At 33.9% G+C, this 9,812-nt stretch overlaps 1 pseudogene; it reads right to left on the bottom strand.

Annotated features, from left to right (window-relative positions):
- Window positions 1–8,064: 8,064 nt before the first annotated feature.
- On the bottom strand, window positions 8,065–8,475 carry LOC122110850 (annotated as a pseudogene).
- Window positions 8,476–9,812: the final 1,337 nt, after the last annotated feature.

Genomic DNA, 9,812 nt, shown 5'->3' with positions numbered 1-9,812 from the left:
TTAAGAAGCCAAAAATAAATAACCATAAATTGTCACAGGGGTAGACAAAATATTCTGAGTTAGAAGGTGAATTTCAAGAAGATAAGTGTCATTCACCTTGCCTGAGAGCCACCTCTCTTACTGAGCAACATACACCACCAGCATAAGGTGAGACAGAGAGAGAAAACCTTGACAAATAGAAAAAGACCAAAAAGATTTTTTAAAATAAATCAAACAGATTTAAATTCTTTGACATTACATTATTCTGGTAACACAACTAGGTTCCTTGCCATTCAGTTGAATACATATTATTTTTCTTTTCTTTTCTTTCCATGTATTTGAACTACACTGATGCTGTCTATTAGAATTTTATGGTTATATCCATCTTCAGGAAATAAAAACTATAAAATAATGCTCACTTAAAAGTCCAAGAAATGTAAAAGTGGATCTCATACTCCAATAGGTACTAATTTATTTTTTATTACTTTTTGCTTCATTTTGTTTTTTACAGATAATTCCATCTCTTGCTGCATGGTTTGGTGGCAACACACTAGCTGTCATAGGGTAATTATTTGCTCATAGCCATTTCAACTTGAGAATCATCCATATAGTTTTTGTTACTTTCACTTTTAGCAGACTACATTGTTGTGGAGAGAGTAAGCACTCATGACTGTAACACTGTTGCTTGAGTGTAGGCAGGAATGTCCATGAGAGTCTTAATTCCCTTTAACCACTAATAAAGCCGGAAGTAAAGCTGTGCCTCCACACTGCCAAATGTTCTAGCCAAGATATAAACCCTAACAGTCTAAGACAAAAGCTTTTATGAAAAAAATCTGAAATCTCTTCTAGGCACTTGGCACACTCTTGTAATACCAACAATGCAGGTCACTGAGGTTGGAAGGATAACTGGCAATCCTAACCAAAATGTTAACTAACAAGACACCATACAACCAAGAAATCAAGCATTGTGTGCAAGATATCTTGCAGTCTATAGGTGGGATATCAGTCTGTAGATGGTTGTAACTAATGTTTGGAAGAGTGTCTCAAGTGTAGAATACCTACGGAGCAAGTTTATGGTCTTGAATTGAAACCCTAGTGCCGACATTACAATACTTTATATTGCTTTTACTTATCCAAGTATTTTATTGCTTAGCTTATTTAATATTCAGGAATATTTTTATTGATTAATATTCTCTTCAACCAAGGTTAGGGAAGCCTTTTACTTCAAATTTCCATCAGAAGAATATTTATCGTATCATTTTCAGGCCACCCAAAATTATTAATACAGGAAGATGAATGTAGTCAGCTGAAGAGAATTATACAAGATGAATATGTATTTGTTTTATCATGTACCAAATTATTTCCTATGCCTTGTAAAGCCCATGGGGTGGACATTCCTCACTACTGTTAAAGAAATTGAGATCTAGCCAAACACTTTCTCAACAAACTCAGGTGAAAAGTTGTGGAACCCAGGTCTTCTGATACCCACTGGATGACTTCTTTCCGGTGTCTCATAGCTTCAGATTAAAGTTCTGGGTTCTCTCCTGATAGCATAGAATATCAAAATCAGTATGAATTTAAAACAAATTGCTGTTATCAGAAATAAGCAAGTTAAAAGTGAGAAGTTAATTTCCTGAAAACAGAGTCTAAATATAATGTGCCAGTTACAGCAAGTATTTTGTCTTGTCCCATGAGTGTTCAGAGTATATGTACCCCAAAGGACTATATGATTTTGCTACATTTTCTACACCAATTAGCATGGTTCACAGTAAGTAGATATTCAGTGTATCTTCCTTTGCAGCTCCTCTTCTATAACATTAACCTGCAGGTAAGAGATCAAAGAGACAAGTACTTTTAATGTTCCAACAAGAGGTTAAATCTGTATTGGCCACCTGATAGCTACTGTATATATACTGGCTTACTTACATTCTTAAACAACTGCTCTTATTTAAAGTTAATAAGAATTGATTTCATTAGAAGATGAAAGAGATCTAAAAACCTTAAGGAAAGGAATTTAGCTCATGATGAAGCTTTGCTTAATGCTGGTGGCCATATTGATGGCAATGGGAGAAGACAGAGATGGAGGAGCGATGAAGCATCACAGGTTATGGCTGCTCTAAATTACCCTTGTGATCTGCTCTGTATTTAGAAGAAGAATCGAGTTAGTGCTGAGACCTGCGATGGGCACCAGACAAGCGCCAAATGATTAAAGTACAGTGGCAATTGTGTCTTCTTTCAACTTGACAGAGTCAGTGACATAGAATTCCCATTACTCTGTGCCACAGTGTTAATGAGAGTCAATACTAATCAACTAAAAGCCCTAGAAAAATCAGGACTTTGAAATGCAAATAATTGGTTACTCACACTTCAATGCAGTTAGTTTGGAGGAAGAGATAACAAGTGCTTAGGCTTTTTATAAGTCTTTGGTCAAATCAAAGTTGTGTTTTTCAGAAGCAGTAGACATGTACATTGCTTTATTCCAGGAAGTGCTGAACCTAATTGTATGTGAAACCCTACATATCTTGAACTCTATTCATGTCATACACCTCAAACTAAGGAAAATTTCTCTCTTTCTATCTCCTTCTCTCTTTCTCTATCCCTCCCTGCATCTTTCCTCCTTCCTCCCTCCTTCCCTTCTTTCCTCTTACACTGTAACTATATGTGATTTGTGATTGGTTCTCCACCACCATGGACCAATATGTTATTGCACAAATGTCCATGACTTGTTCATACCTGTATCAATGTAACTCACAATGTAATATGCAAATAATCTATACTCACTTCATTAAGGCAAGTCTCAAAAATATATGCTTGAATATCAAGGCATTGTCAAATTGGTAGCTAATATTTTAATTGCTGAATTTAATTTCATGTGGACCAGTAGCAGAATTTGCAGATGAGCATTGGTTGATAACAAATACTTTTGGTGCCACTATAGTAGACAATTTGTAAGATACATCCTGGAGAAAGAGAACTGCAGAAGAAGACAAAACACAGAAAGTCAACAACATTGGTAAACAGAATACCATGAAAAAACAGTGGAAAATATCCTAACATAGAAAATAATCAATGCAAGAAGTTTAACTTCGGGGCTGGGAAGGTGGCTCAGTGGTAGAGTGCTTGCCTTTTATGCCTGAGGCCCTGGGTTCGATTCCTCAGCACCACATAAGCAAAAAGAAAAAAGCCGGAAGTGGTGCTGTGGCTCAAGTGGTAGAGCGCTAGCCTTGAGCTGAAGAGCTGAGGGACAGTGCTCAGGCCTAGAGTTCAGGCCTCACGACTAAACCCCCCCCCCAAAAAAAATAAGAAGTTTAACTTCATTTTTTGACTAAAGAAAAATTTAAAAACAATAACAAAAAGCTAATGTTAAAGCCTAAGGAAATGTTGCCTTAAGGAGGAATATTAGTAGATTAAGTAACCCTATCTATTTATGTATATTTTAGTGAATAGCATCTGCAGTCAATTTCTTAGAGACCTAAGAGTGATAATATGCAGTTGTAATACTCAATATGTACATGTGAAAATAGAAACAAATAAATTGAGAGGATGGGTGGAGTTGTAAGAGATGGTGGAAAATGAAGAAAGGGACGACATTGATTAAGATGTACTCACAAATACTCATTCAAAGATAATAAAAGAAATAATGATCTTCAGTTGTGGGTATTAAGGAGTTGAAAATAGACTTGGCAGATGAAAAATGAATGCTTCGATAATAATTTAAATATTAGTATTAAAATTACTTCTTTTCTACTCTTTATTATTTGCTATTATTAAAGTTAATCAAAATAGAAGTAACCATTTCATTCATATTATATTGAGATTGCTTTGAGCAATTAAGTAGTTCAGGTAGCAATTGATAGAAGAATAACAAAGAAGTGGAAATGTGAATAAAATGATTAACCAGGTCGTAGCAATAATCCCAATAATATTGCAGAGTGAGATTATACTAAATTCTATGTATTGTTTTAAATGTTTAAAAGTGTGATTATTTAATCTTTACAATAATATTGAAATATGAGTGTTATTAACCTCATTTAAAAACTAATGCCTGAAGCAAAGTAATTTGTTCAAGGCCAGGAAGCCAATAAATTTCATAAAGAGAAATTCAAAGAGGTCTTATTGAAACACCTTTTGTTAAATATGGTTGATATAATGTATCATTTGCAAAGATTACATCCAACCTATTTTCATTACTTATTACCTATTATCTTCAATTTTGTCTTATAAAATGTGTGGTGCTCTTCAAATACTATTATTCCTATGTCTAGTAAAAATTTCATGGGAATCAAAATATATTCCTTTTTTTTTGGTCATTGGGGTTGAACTCTGGGCCTGGGTGCTGTCCCTTAGCTCTTCAGCTCAAGGCAAGTGCTCTACCATTTGAGCCACAGTGCCACTTCTGGATTTCTGGTGGTTTATTGAAGATAAGAGTGTCACGGGCTTTCTTGCCTGGGCTGGCTTTGAACTGTAATCTTCAGATCTCAGCCTCCTGAGTAGGTAGGATTACAAGTGTGAGCCAACAGCACCTGGCTTCAAAATATATTCTTACTGAAGAGAGAAGTGAGTTGATCATTTCAAGAGTATGTTTTTTTTATTTATATGCATTGACAATTTAAAAAGTTAAATATATGTGCTTAGGCCACAGCAATAGCAATTACAAATTTATTATATAAAAGTTTAATCTAAAAAATTAAAAGTCAAAGTTATTAGTCACTATGCTTTTCATATGAACTTTTATTACCTAGGGTCAGTCTTGAACTGTGTTCAAATATACATACCTCATGTAAAAGAGCTTTGGGTGTAGGAAGCTCAAGTTGTGATAATGTAATTACTGTTGTTCAATCAATAATCAAAGCATTGTACTACATACCAGCAGTAATGGATCTTGATGAAAAACTCTGCAGATTTATCTTACTTTTTGTCCTTTTGGCACCTTGGCTCCAGATGTATATTTTCTTTCTCAGGTTTAGAAAATCTCTAACCATTATCAGTGTTATAAAGAATAAGATTTCTCTATATTTCTCCCTCCTTTTTCCCCTCTCTCTCTCCCTCTTCCCTTTCTGTTTTCCTAGAGATTCCACAAAACTTATATAGGTACATTTGAAATGATCCTATAACTCTTAAATATCTTTACTTTTTGTCATTACTTCTTTTGCTTCTCTATCTGGATGATTTTTAATGACCTGTCTCTGATTTTTTTCAAGTTAATATTTTATTTAAACCAGTACAAGCACCATGCTTAACAAAAAGGCTGTCCAAAATAAACATGCAATATAAACTAGCAGAGATTGAAACTGGGTTATGAAGGTGTGGTTACGAAGGTTGTTGGTTTTGTTAAAGAATGTCACAGAACTGTTAAAGTTCACAAGACTCAACCAACGTTTCAAGCCTCCTCAATGAGATTACATTGGACCATCTACATCAGTGGGAATTGTCCTGGCATGTCAGTGATTTTTAAACAATATTCAAGTAATTATTTGAGTGATATTCAAAAAAAACAAGGAAATTTCAGTTTTCATCATAGGCTTAACATAAGTTGCTTCAAACATTACAGGAGTATGATTACTGATTTGAAATATCAAATGACCTAAAAGAAAACGTTTCATAAGAATATTCAACTTGGGATTATTGATTTCAAGTGGTCTAGAAAATTATTTACATTCTTCCAGAAATAAAAAATAAGATTTGTCCAGAAATGTTTGGTACACCTTTTTCATATACATTGTAAAGGCTCAAACTTTGTAGATTCCAGTATTATCCGTCTATAGGATAAGCAGAAGTGCAGCCATACAAAGAATAATTTATGAGTAGAATACAAGTTAGTCTCTGCTTCCACCAAGAAGTATATCAGCATTTAAACTCATGTGGTAATATTCATTCATCATTAATCCGCATGTGGATAAACGATATTGCTTATGTTCTGAAAGTAGTCCAAACCTTTACTTATACATTCCTTAATATCTAAATGAATAGAAGGAAAAGGGCCAAATTTAATTTGGCAATGAATTCCCTTAGCTCGAAAAGAAAACTATCATATCAGGACAGTTCATGGCCACATTTGACTCCAGAAAATAAGAGCTAGAAAGGGAAGCAAAGTGTTAACAAATGTTTACCACACAGATCATGTACTAATGACAATTTTTAAAAAATTAGCAGCACACTCTTAAACAAGAATATGTTTAACTGCACTAGTCATTAAGTAAACTTCTTAGAAGCAGACAATATTTATTTTAGAAGCCAATTAATAAAAAAATACTCAGTTAGCTTTTTTTCCTAACATAATTGCTTCAAAACCAGAACAAAAGATTCTTCAATACTCAGACATTTGCCGGCAATCCAAGGTTCATGCCATTCATTAACCAAAAGAAAAACCTATTCTAGCACTTGTTCAACTCCCAACTTGCCATTGTGTTCTGACTTCTGGATTAGCAAAGCCAGTGATGGGAGCAGAAAATGTTCCTTTCAATATTGTGAGATTCCAACTATCATTACCTGCTTTTTAAAGTTGGCACAAAGTCTTCAAAACACTGCAAAAAACGTATGAATAGAAAATATGCCATCATAAAAAGAATAACTTCACTAAGTTTTGAAATGACTACACAATTCTTACTAAAAGAATTCACCCACCAAGTTTGGTTGACCTCTAGTCTCTACACCTGTTAGCAAATTAGTACTCAGAATCTACTTACACATTTGTTTACAAAGTATAACATAGCAAACAGAATTATTGTCTTCTGTCAAGAGAACCATGTTCTAATATGGCTGGTTTAGCCAACCATCCAGGTGTCTAGTTTAACATATCTTCTGATGTTTAGAATAGAAGATGTGATTTCTATTGATGTGTTATTATTAAATATGGCCAAAATTTTAAGATAATTCTTGATATGACGCAAAACTAATTACAAATTTACTTAGTTACCATTCTCACTTGCCATATATCACCAACACAAGTAAATAGTTGGAATTTTAAAAATAAGAAGTTGATTTTATTACAAACTTCAAATATACATCTTAAAAAATTGTTTTGCTTTTCAAAAAGTATTCGTTTTTCCAAATCTAGAATACAGGCAGTGTAAAAGTCTTAACTAACTTTAAAGCTAACAAATCAGAAGCACAGTATTAACACATTTAAAATAATGTTCAGAAGGTTTTAGGAGAAGCTTTATAAATTGTTATTAACCTAGATTCAAAACTCTGGAAATGACATAATCAAGAATGGAGCACATAGCTGGATGACTGTGGCTCACATATGTAATCCTAACTACTCAGGAGGCTTCTATCTGAGGAATGCAGTTCAAAGCCAGCCCAGGCAGGAAAGATTATGAGACTATTATCTCCAATTAAATCACAGAAAACACTGGAAGTGGAACAGTTTCTTAAGTGGTAGAGTGTTAGCCTTGAGCAAAAGGAGTTCAAGGACAGTGCCCAGAGTTGAAACCTCAGGCACACAGGGATAAAAAAGAATTTATGAGAATAATATGTTATTTTCTAGAACACCTAACAATCATAACTCTCATCATAATAAAACTCTAAGGAGTGATTGAAAATAAGTTTTTAGAAATGATGAAAAATTAAAAGAAGCCAAAAAAGCTAGGGAAGATAAAAATCTGTACTTGTAATGAAGAAGATTACATTATAAATTTCATTTCACGGCTCAACATTCTGTGACTCGAATCTTCAACCCCAAATGAACTTCAATGATTTGATTAAGTGATAATAAACTATTTTCACTTATAAACTACTAATGTCCAATATCTATCAAAAGGAGGTTACTTGTTGTCTCTCAGACCTAATACTCAACTTTCCTATGGTGTCCGTAACTTATAGAAATTAGTTCCAAGAGTGCAAAAGCTCCCTGGAGAAAAGTTGTCCACCTAACAGTTACAAATATACGGAAACATGTAACAGAGTTTTATTACTATAAAGACAATTTCCTCTTTCTTCAAACTGCACAAATGAAGACATTTTCTTTACTGTAGGAAACAAACTAAGTCATGGTGCATTTTTAGGAATAAATAAGTATTATGGCTAGTTTCACTATCGTCAGGTTAACACACAAATACTTTAGAATAAATGCAGAAGTTCACATTAGTGGAAAAATCCAAGTTTCTTACAAAATCACTCTTCAGTTAAGTCTTGTGTTGGTTAGTTCAGCAGTTTTGACTAATCTATTCTTACGCCCAGCATATATCATCCATTGTTCAAGCTTACAACCAGCAGAACTGGAAAAAAAATAAAACATAAAGGGTAGGAGAATCTTCCAACATAAAGTTGATATTTATAACTATACACAATGAACAGAGATTATCATTTAGGTAGTTCATCTTTAAGTTCATCTGTTAAAACAACTTCAAGTTCCACATCAAGTACTACCAGGATTTTATCCTTGTCAATCTTCGTTATAATGGCAGCTCTGTTTGTTTCTTTGCAAAAATGAATCATTCTCAGCTTTTTCACTAAATCTTCAGCAACATTGCAAACGACCAAAGACTCATTCATTTTCCTTCCTGCGATTGGCAGCTTGTTGCTTGATCTTTGGCCCTTTTAAGAATGGAGGTTCCTCAAAAGACTCAACTTAGAGCTCCCCTAAGACCCAGCAATCCCACTTTGGGGCACTTATCCAAACAATCACAAACCAAACCAGACTAAGGCTACCAATACAACCAGGTTTATCACAGCATTATTTTCCATAGCTTAGATATGGAACCAACCTCAGTAGATTAATGGTTCAAGAAAATGTAATATATATATATATATATACATATATATATATATTACGTATATATGTTTTTTATATATATATATATATATATATATATATATAGTAATTCTATGCCTCCATCAGAAAGAATGACATCGCCTCATTTGTTAGGAATTGGAAAGACTTTGAAAAAATTATATTAAGTGAAGTAAGCCAGGCCCAAAAAAACATAGGTCCCATGGTTCCCTTATTTGTAATAACTAGTACATGTGTAGGACAAGCAGAAAAGGCCAAAAGCTAAATGAACCCCAAGATAGGGAGACACAGATTTTTTTTTCTTTCTAGCTATTGTTTCTAACGTATTTATAAGGTACCATGTGATTTTTTTTGTTTCTCTATATGTTCCTCCCCACGGTATAACCCCCGTTTTCACTGTATTTGATGTCAGTGCCCTGCTTCTTGTATATACACTTCTCTAATTTGGGAAGGGGGAAGGAAAAAAATGCTTAAATAAGGATACAGGTTGACCCATTGTAACAATAAGATGTACAAAACACTATTTTTGAAAACGAACTTTACAACTTCAGCAGGGGAGGGGAGGGTAGTTGTGGAGGTGGAAGGGAAAGAATGGTGGGGGAAAACAAAGGAGGAGGCAACAATGCTCAATAAGAAATGTACGCATTACCTTGCTCATGTAACTGTAATTCCTCTGTATAGCATTTTTACAATAAAAAAAGTACAAAAAAAAAAGCTTGGCGTTGTAGTCTCCTTTGATTCTTTTAGCTTTTTATTCTCCTTCATTTTGACTTTGTGGCTGAATATCTATGAATTTTTTAGTTCAATAATTGTTTTCTTCAATTCTCTGAATTAGTTTTTAATACATTTTATTGTAAAAATACTGTACAAAGGGGTTACAGTTACATGAGCAAGGTAATGAGTTCATTTCCTATCAAGCATTGTTCCCTGCTCCTCCTCCTTTGTTTTTCCCCTACCCTCCTTTCCCTCCCACATCCACAACTACACTCCCCTACTCCTTGCCTAAACTGTAAAGTTCATTTTTCAACATAGTGTCTTATACATCTCATTGTTTCAACATAATGTCGTGTACATTTCATTGTTTCAATGGGTCAACCTG

This window comes from Dipodomys spectabilis, unplaced genomic scaffold (genome assembly GCF_019054845.1).
Source record: "Dipodomys spectabilis isolate Male_0828 unplaced genomic scaffold, ASM1905484v1 ptg000081l, whole genome shotgun sequence".
In the NCBI taxonomy this organism is placed as follows: Eukaryota; Metazoa; Chordata; class Mammalia; order Rodentia; family Heteromyidae; genus Dipodomys; species Dipodomys spectabilis.
Note: the sequence above shows the minus strand (reverse complement) of the source record. Positions and strands in the feature narration are given on the sequence as shown.